Below are 7,923 nucleotides of genomic sequence, written 5' to 3' on the forward strand. Positions count from 1 at the left end.
AGTCTTTCTTTCTCTCACCACCTGATACTTCCAAAAGTCGGGTCGACTTTTCAAATGACGGGTCGTCACGACTTGATCGGATCGTCACGATCCGTCGAGATATTTGAAGCTGCTCTAGGCAGTTCGACTTCCGGCAGTAAATCTTACTTCCTTTTTAAACTTCACGACCCGATATCCGGTGAGTTGGGTCGTCAACAGCAATTGACGACCCGACTTAGTTCATGTATATTGGACATGTGTGGAGTTCCGGTTGCCGTCCACGTCTTAAAAACGCGCATGCTTAAGCTCCCTAATAAAGCAAGAGACAGACCATCATCAACTGGCTGGTGGGCGGCCGGAGGAAAAAGTAAGATGAATATTTCTAGCCAGATACTAAGGAGTACTGGCCCTGGTGTGTGCTGTTAACATACACTTCTGATTTGTGAACAAGGATTTTAATGACCAAATCACTGCAATTGAAACACATACATTTCTCCGTGAGCATTAATGAAAAACTTTCTCTGTACAAATCATAAAGTAAAAAATTGAAGTTTTCGAGCTTTGTGTCCAGAAATAAAAGAGTTTCATGATGTCCTGATTGTTCTAAATTTGGAGGACTTTTTGAGAACTATAAAAACTTTATTTCTAAAAAATAATAATAACAATAATAATAATAATAATAATAATAATTTTCAACTTACAATATTTTACACTAAAATAAAAATCTTAACCAAGCCGGATTAGACATTATAAAAAATTACAAATTTATAGAAAATATTATTCGTTATATCAGTGGTGTAAAAAAAGTGTTCATTTCTATAATTCATGCAATCATTTGGAGTAAACACTTATTAAAATATCATTATTAAGATTATGATTATTATTACCATTGCTATAGAAATAGTAATAATAGTAATAATAATAATGATTCGCATTTATTCGGGATATTGTCATTTCCTCGACGCCAAAACTAATGTTTGTCGGTACTGAGAAATCAACTTGATTTTTTTATGTGCTCCTTTCTTTAATAAGGGGACCTTGCTCAAATGAAAAAAAATAGGTGTTACAAAAAGAACCAACATGATATACTGGAATAACAGTTAGCATTAAACTTAGAAGGCTAAGGTCCAAATACACCTTAATTTTAGACCCAGAAAGGGTTATTTATTACTATTGACTCTTTGTTTAAATCAGCTGTATGAGTCGCTTTGTATATAAGTCACACTGTACTCTGTAAAGTAACCAGGAACACAGCTATGGTCAGCTATGTCATAGTTTGAAAGTGTATTTGGGACAAAAAACCTACAGGTAATATGACGCACTAAGTCCTGAGAAAACATTTTCTGGGAGGTGAGTTATTTCATTGTTTTCAAGCCAACTAGAAATGAAATCATGAAACGTAATGTATATGAAAACTAGTCAGAAACTAAGTAACGAAGTTTTAACTCATGTTAACACTACTTTTTAAAGTACACTCAGCAACAGTACAGCATTCGAACTAAACAAGAACAATTCCATGAACTCAATTTTAGCTTTTATTGCAGTTTCGTTCTTAGCATTCGCTGATCACAGCTTTACTCGATTCTACTTACATAAAAGCAGTACAATTAAACCCAAATGACCTCCATAGAGCCCGCGCAATCGACTCAGAGCGATCAAATCAAAGGAAAAATGGATGACAGTGGACAATTCTTTGTGGAGTATCCACGCGCAAAGCTGTGTCATATTGTGAATTCGAATTAAACAAGAGCACTTCAATGAATTTCATTTTAGCTTATATTGCAGTTTCGTTCTCAGCATTTGCTGATCACGATCTTACTCGATTCTACTTACTTAATAGATAAGAGCAATACAATTAATTCCAAGTGTCCTCCATAGGGTCTACGGGAAATACTCAGCGCGAACAAATCCAAACAAAAATGGATGACAGTGGATTTGATAGTTTCAAAGAAAACAACAAAAAAAACTAAAACAGAACACCAAAGAGCTGGAAAAATCAAACAAAATCAAAAGTATTTAAACAAAGGTAAACGTTTCTCAGCAAATAATAAGGCAAGGGACTGGCCCTCACCAACTGGCTAACGCACGGCCGGAGGAAAAAGTAAGAAGAACATTTCCGGCTAGATACTAAGGAGTACTGGCCCTGGTTTCTGCTGTTAACGTAGACTTTTGATTTCTGAACAAGCATTTTCGTGACCAAATCTGTTCAATTGAAACACATACATTTTTCCGTGAGCGTTAATGAAAAACCTTCTCTTTACGGATCATAAAGTAAAAAATCGAAGTTTTTGCGTATAGTGTTCGGAAATAATAGAGTTTCATGATGTCCTGAATGTTATAAATTTGGAGGACTTTTCGAGAACTATAAAATCTTTATTTCTAAATAATAATAATAATAATAATAATAATTACAATAGTAATAATAATAATTTTAAACTTACAATATTTTACACTAAAATAAAAATCTTAACCAAGCCTAATTAGACATTATAAAAAATTACAAATTTATAGAAAATATTATTCGCTATACCCGTGGTGTACAAAAAGTGTTCATTTCTACAATTCATGCAATCATTTGGAGTAAACACTTATTAAAGTATCATTTTTATGATTATGATTATTATTACCTTTGCTATAGAAATAGTAATAATAGTAATAATAATAATAATGATTTGCATTTATTCGAGATATTGTCATTTCCTCGACGCCAAAACTAATGTTTGTCGGTAGAAATCAACTTGATTTTTTTATGTGCTCCTTTCTTTAATAAGGGGACCTCGCTCAAATGAAAAAAATAGGTGTTACAAAAAAGAACCAACATGACATACTGGAATAACAGTTAGCATTAAATTTAGAAGGCTAAGGTCCAAATACACCTTAATTTTAGACCCAGAAAGGGTTATTTATTACTATTGACTCTTTGTTGAAATCAGCTGTATGAGTCGCTTTGTATATAAGTCACACTGTACTCTGTAAAGTAACCAGGAACATAGCTATGGTCAGCTATGTCAGACTTTGAAAGTGTATTTGGGTCAACAAACTTACAGGTATCGTAGCGCACTAAGTCCTGAGAAAACATTTTCTGGGAGGTGAGTTATTTCATTGTTGTCAAGCCGTCTAGAAATCAAAAACATGAAACGTAATGTATATGAAAACTAATCAGAAACTAAACTTAAGTCATGTTAACACTACTTTTTAAAGTACAGTCAGCAACAGACAGCATTCGAACTAAACAAAGAACAATTCCATGAACTCAATTTTAGCTTTTATTGCAGTTTCGTTCTTAGCATTCGCTGATCACAGCTTGATGATCAGCTATGTCATAGTTTGAAAGTGTATTTGGGTCAACAAACTTACAGTTCTTGTAGCTTACTAAGTCCTGAGAAAACATTTTCTGGGAGGTGAGTTATTTTATTGTCATAAAGCAATCTAGAATAAAAAAAACATGAAACGTAATGTCTATGGAAAGTAGTCCGAAACTAAGAAACCAAGTTTTAACTCATGTTAAGACTTGTTTTTAAAGTACACTCAGCAACAGTACAGCATTCGAACTAAACAAGAACAATTCCATGAACTCAATTTTTTAGCTTTTATTGCAGTTTCGTTCTTAGCATTCGCTGATCACAGCTTTACTCGATTCTACTTACATAAAAGCAGTACAATTAAACCCAAATGACCTCCATGGAGCCCGCCCAATCGACTCAGAGCGATCAAATCAAAGGAAAAAGGGATGACAGTGGACAATTCTTTGTGGAGTATCCACGCGCAAAGCTGTGTCATATTGTGAATTCGAATTAAACAAAAGCAATTCAATGAATTTCATTTTAGCTTATATTGCAGTTTCGTTCTCAGCATTTGCTGATCACGGCTTTACTCGATTCTACTTACTTAATAGATAAGAGCAATACAATTAATTCCAAGTGTCCTCCATAGGGTCTACGGGAAATACTCAGCGCGAACAAATCCAAACAAAAATGGATGACAGTGGATTTGATAGTTTCAAAGAAAACAACAAAAAAAACTAAAAACGAACACCAAAGAGCTGGAAAAATCATACAAAATCAAAAGTATTTAAACAAAGGTAAACGTTTCTCAGCAAATAATAAGGCAAGAGACTGGCCCTCACCAACTGGCTAACGCACGGCCGGAGGAAAAAGTAAGAAGAATATTTCTGGCTAGATACTAAGGAGTACTGGCCCTGGTTTCTGCTGTTAACGTAGACTTTTGATTTCTGAACAAGCATTTTCGTGACCAAATCTGTTCAATTGAAACACATACATTTTTCCGTGAGCGTTAATGAAAAACCTTCTCTTTACGGATCAAAAAGTAAAAAATCGAAGTTTTTGCGTATAGTGTTCGGAAATAATAGAGTTTCATGATGTCGTGATTGTTCTAAATTTGGAGGACTTTTCGAGAAGTATAAAATCTTTATTTCTAAATAATAATAATAATAATAGTAATAATAATAATAATAAGTAGAATAGTAATAATAATAATTTTAAACTTACAATATTTTACACTAAAATAAAAGTCTTAACCAAGCCTAATTAGACATTATAAAAAAAGAAAAATTTATAGGAAATATTATTCGTTATACCCTTGGTGTAGAAAAAGTGTTCATTTCTACAATTCATGCAATCATTTGGAGTAAACACTTATTAAAATATCATTATTATGATTATGATTATTATTACCATTGCTATAGAAATAGTAATAATAGTAATAATAATAATAATGATTGGTATTTATTCGAGATAATGTCATTTCCTCGACGCCAAAACTAATGTTTGTCGGTAGAAATCAACTTGATTTTTTTATGTACTCCTTTCTTCAATAAGGCGACCTCGCTCAAATAAAAAAAAACATAGCTGTTACAAAAAAGAAACAACATGGCATACTGGAATAACAGTTAGCATTAAATTTAGAAGGCTAAGGTCCAAATACACCTTAATTTTAGACCCAGAAAGGGTTATTTATTACTATTGACTCTTTCTTGAAATCAGCTGTATGAGTCGCTTTGTATATAAGTCACACTGTACTCTGTAAAGTAACCAGGAACATAGCTATGGTCAGCTATGTCAGACTTTGAAAGTGTATTTGGGTCAACAAACTTACAGGTATCCTAGCGCACTAAGTCCTGAGAAAACATTTTCTGGGAGGTGAGTTATTTCATTGTTGTAAAGTTTTCTACAAATGAAAACATGAAACGTAATGTATATGAAAACTAATCAGAAACTAAACTTAAGTCATGTTAACACTACTTTTTAAAGTACAGTCAGCAACAGACAGCATTCGAACTAAACAAAGAACAATTCCATGAAATCAATTTTAGCTTATATTGCAGTTTCGTTCTCAGCATTTGCTGATCACGGCTTTACTCGATTCTACTTACTTAATAGATAAGAGCAATACAATTAATTCCAAGTGTCCTCCATAGGGTCTACGGGAAATACTCAGCGCAAAGAAATCCAAACAAAAATGGATGACAGTTGATTTGATAGTTTCAAAGAAAACAACAAAAAAAACTAAAACAGAACACCAAAGAGCTGAAAAAATCATACAAAATCAAAAGTATTTAAACAAAGGTAAACGTTTCTCAGCAAATAATAAGGCAAGAGACTGGCCCTCACCAACTGGCTAACGCACGGCCGGAGGGAAAAGTAAGAAGAATATTTCCGGCTAGATACTAAGGAGTACTGGCCCTGGTTTCTGCTGTTAACGTAGACTTTTGATTTCTGAACAAGCATTTTCGTGACCAAATCTGTTCAATTGAAACACATACATTTTTCCGTGAGCGTTAATGAAAAACCTTCTCTTTACGGATCATAAAGTAAAAAATCGATGTTTTTGCGTATACTGTTCGGAAATAATAGAGTTTCATGATGTCCTGAATGTTCTAAATTTGGAGGACTTTTCGAGAACTGTAAAATCTTTTTTTCTAAATAATAATAATAATAATAATAATAATAATAATAATAATAATAATTACAATGGTAATAATAATAATTTTAAACTTACAATATTTTACACTAAAATAAAAATCTTAACCAAGCCTAATTAGACATTATAAAAAATTACAAATTTATAGAAAATGTTATTCGTTATACCCGTGGTGTACAAAAAGTGTTCATTTCTACAATTCATGCAATCATTTGGAGTAAACACTTATTAAAATATCATTATTATGATTATGATTATTATTACCATTGCTATAGAAATAGTAATAATAGTAATAATAATAATAATGATTGCCATTTATTCGAGATATTGTCATTTCCTCGACGCCAAAACTAATGTTTGTCGGTAGAAATCAACTTGATTTTTTTATGTGCTCCTTTCTTTAATAAGGGGACCTCGCTCAAATGAAAAAAATAGGTGTTACAAAAAAGAACCAACATGACATACTGGAATAACAGTTAGCATTAAATTGAGAAGGATAAGGTCCAAATACACCTTAATTTTAGACCCAGAAAGGGTTATTTATTACTATTGACTCTTTGTTTAAATCAGCTGTATGAGTCGCTTTGTATATAAGTCACACTGTACTCTGTAAAGTAACCAGGAACATAGCTATGGTCAGCTATGTCAGACTTTGAAAGTGTATTTGGGTCAACAAACTTACAGGTATCGTAGCGCACTAAGTCCTGAGAAAACATTTTCTGGGAGGTGAGTTATTTCATTGTTGTCAAGCCGTCTAGAAATCAAAAACATGAAACGTAATGTATATGAAAACTAATCAGAAACTAAACTTAAGTCATGTTAACACTACTTTTTAAAGTACAGTCAGCAACAGACAGCATTCGAACTAAACAAAGAACAATTCCATGAACTCAATTTTAGCTTTTATTGCAGTTTCGTTCTTAGCATTCGCTGATCACAGCTTGATGATCAGCTATGTCATAGTTTGAAAGTGTATTTGGGTCAACAAACTTACAGTTCTTGTAGCTTACTAAGTCCTGAGAAAACATTTTCTGGGAGGTGAGTTATTTTATTGTCATAAAGCAATCTAGAATAAAAAAAACATGAAACGTAATGTCTATGGAAAGTAGTCCGAAACTAAGAAACCAAGTTTTAACTCATGTTAAGACTTGTTTTTAAAGTACACTCAGCAACAGTACAGCATTCGAACTAAACAAGAACAATTCCATGAACTCAATTTTTTAGCTTTTATTGCAGTTTCGTTCTTAGCATTCGCTGATCACAGCTTTACTCGATTCTACTTACATAAAAGCAGTACAATTAAACCCAAATGACCTCCATGGAGCCCGCCCAATCGACTCAGAGCGATCAAATCAAAGGAAAAAGGGATGACAGTGGACAATTCTTTGTGGAGTATCCACGCGCAAAGCTGTGTCATATTGTGAATTCGAATTAACAAAAGCAATTCAATGAATTTCATTTTAGCTTATATTGCAGTTTCGTTCTCAGCATTTGCTGATCACGGCTTTACTCGATTCTACTTACTTAATAGATAAGAGCAATACAATTAATTCCAAGTGTCCTCCATAGGGTCTACGGGAAATACTCAGCGCGAACAAATCCAAACAAAAATGGATGACAGTGGATTTGATAGTTTCAAAGAAAACAACAAAAAAAACTAAAAACGAACACCAAAGAGCTGGAAAAATCATACAAAATCAAAAGTATTTAAACAAAGGTAAACGTTTCTCAGCAAATAATAAGGCAAGAGACTGGCCCTCACCAACTGGCTAACGCACGGCCGGAGGAAAAAGTAAGAAGAATATTTCTGGCTAGATACTAAGGAGTACTGGCCCTGGTTTCTGCTGTTAACGTAGACTTTTGATTTCTGAACAAGCATTTTCGTGACCAAATCTGTTCAATTGAAACACATACATTTTTCCGTGAGCGTTAATGAAAAACCTTCTCTTTACGGATCAAAAAGTAAAAAATCGAAGTTTTTGCGTATAGTGTTCGGAAATAATA

Source organism: Montipora foliosa, chromosome 11 (assembly GCF_036669935.1).
Source record: "Montipora foliosa isolate CH-2021 chromosome 11, ASM3666993v2, whole genome shotgun sequence".
NCBI classification, from domain to species: domain Eukaryota; kingdom Metazoa; phylum Cnidaria; class Anthozoa; order Scleractinia; family Acroporidae; genus Montipora; species Montipora foliosa.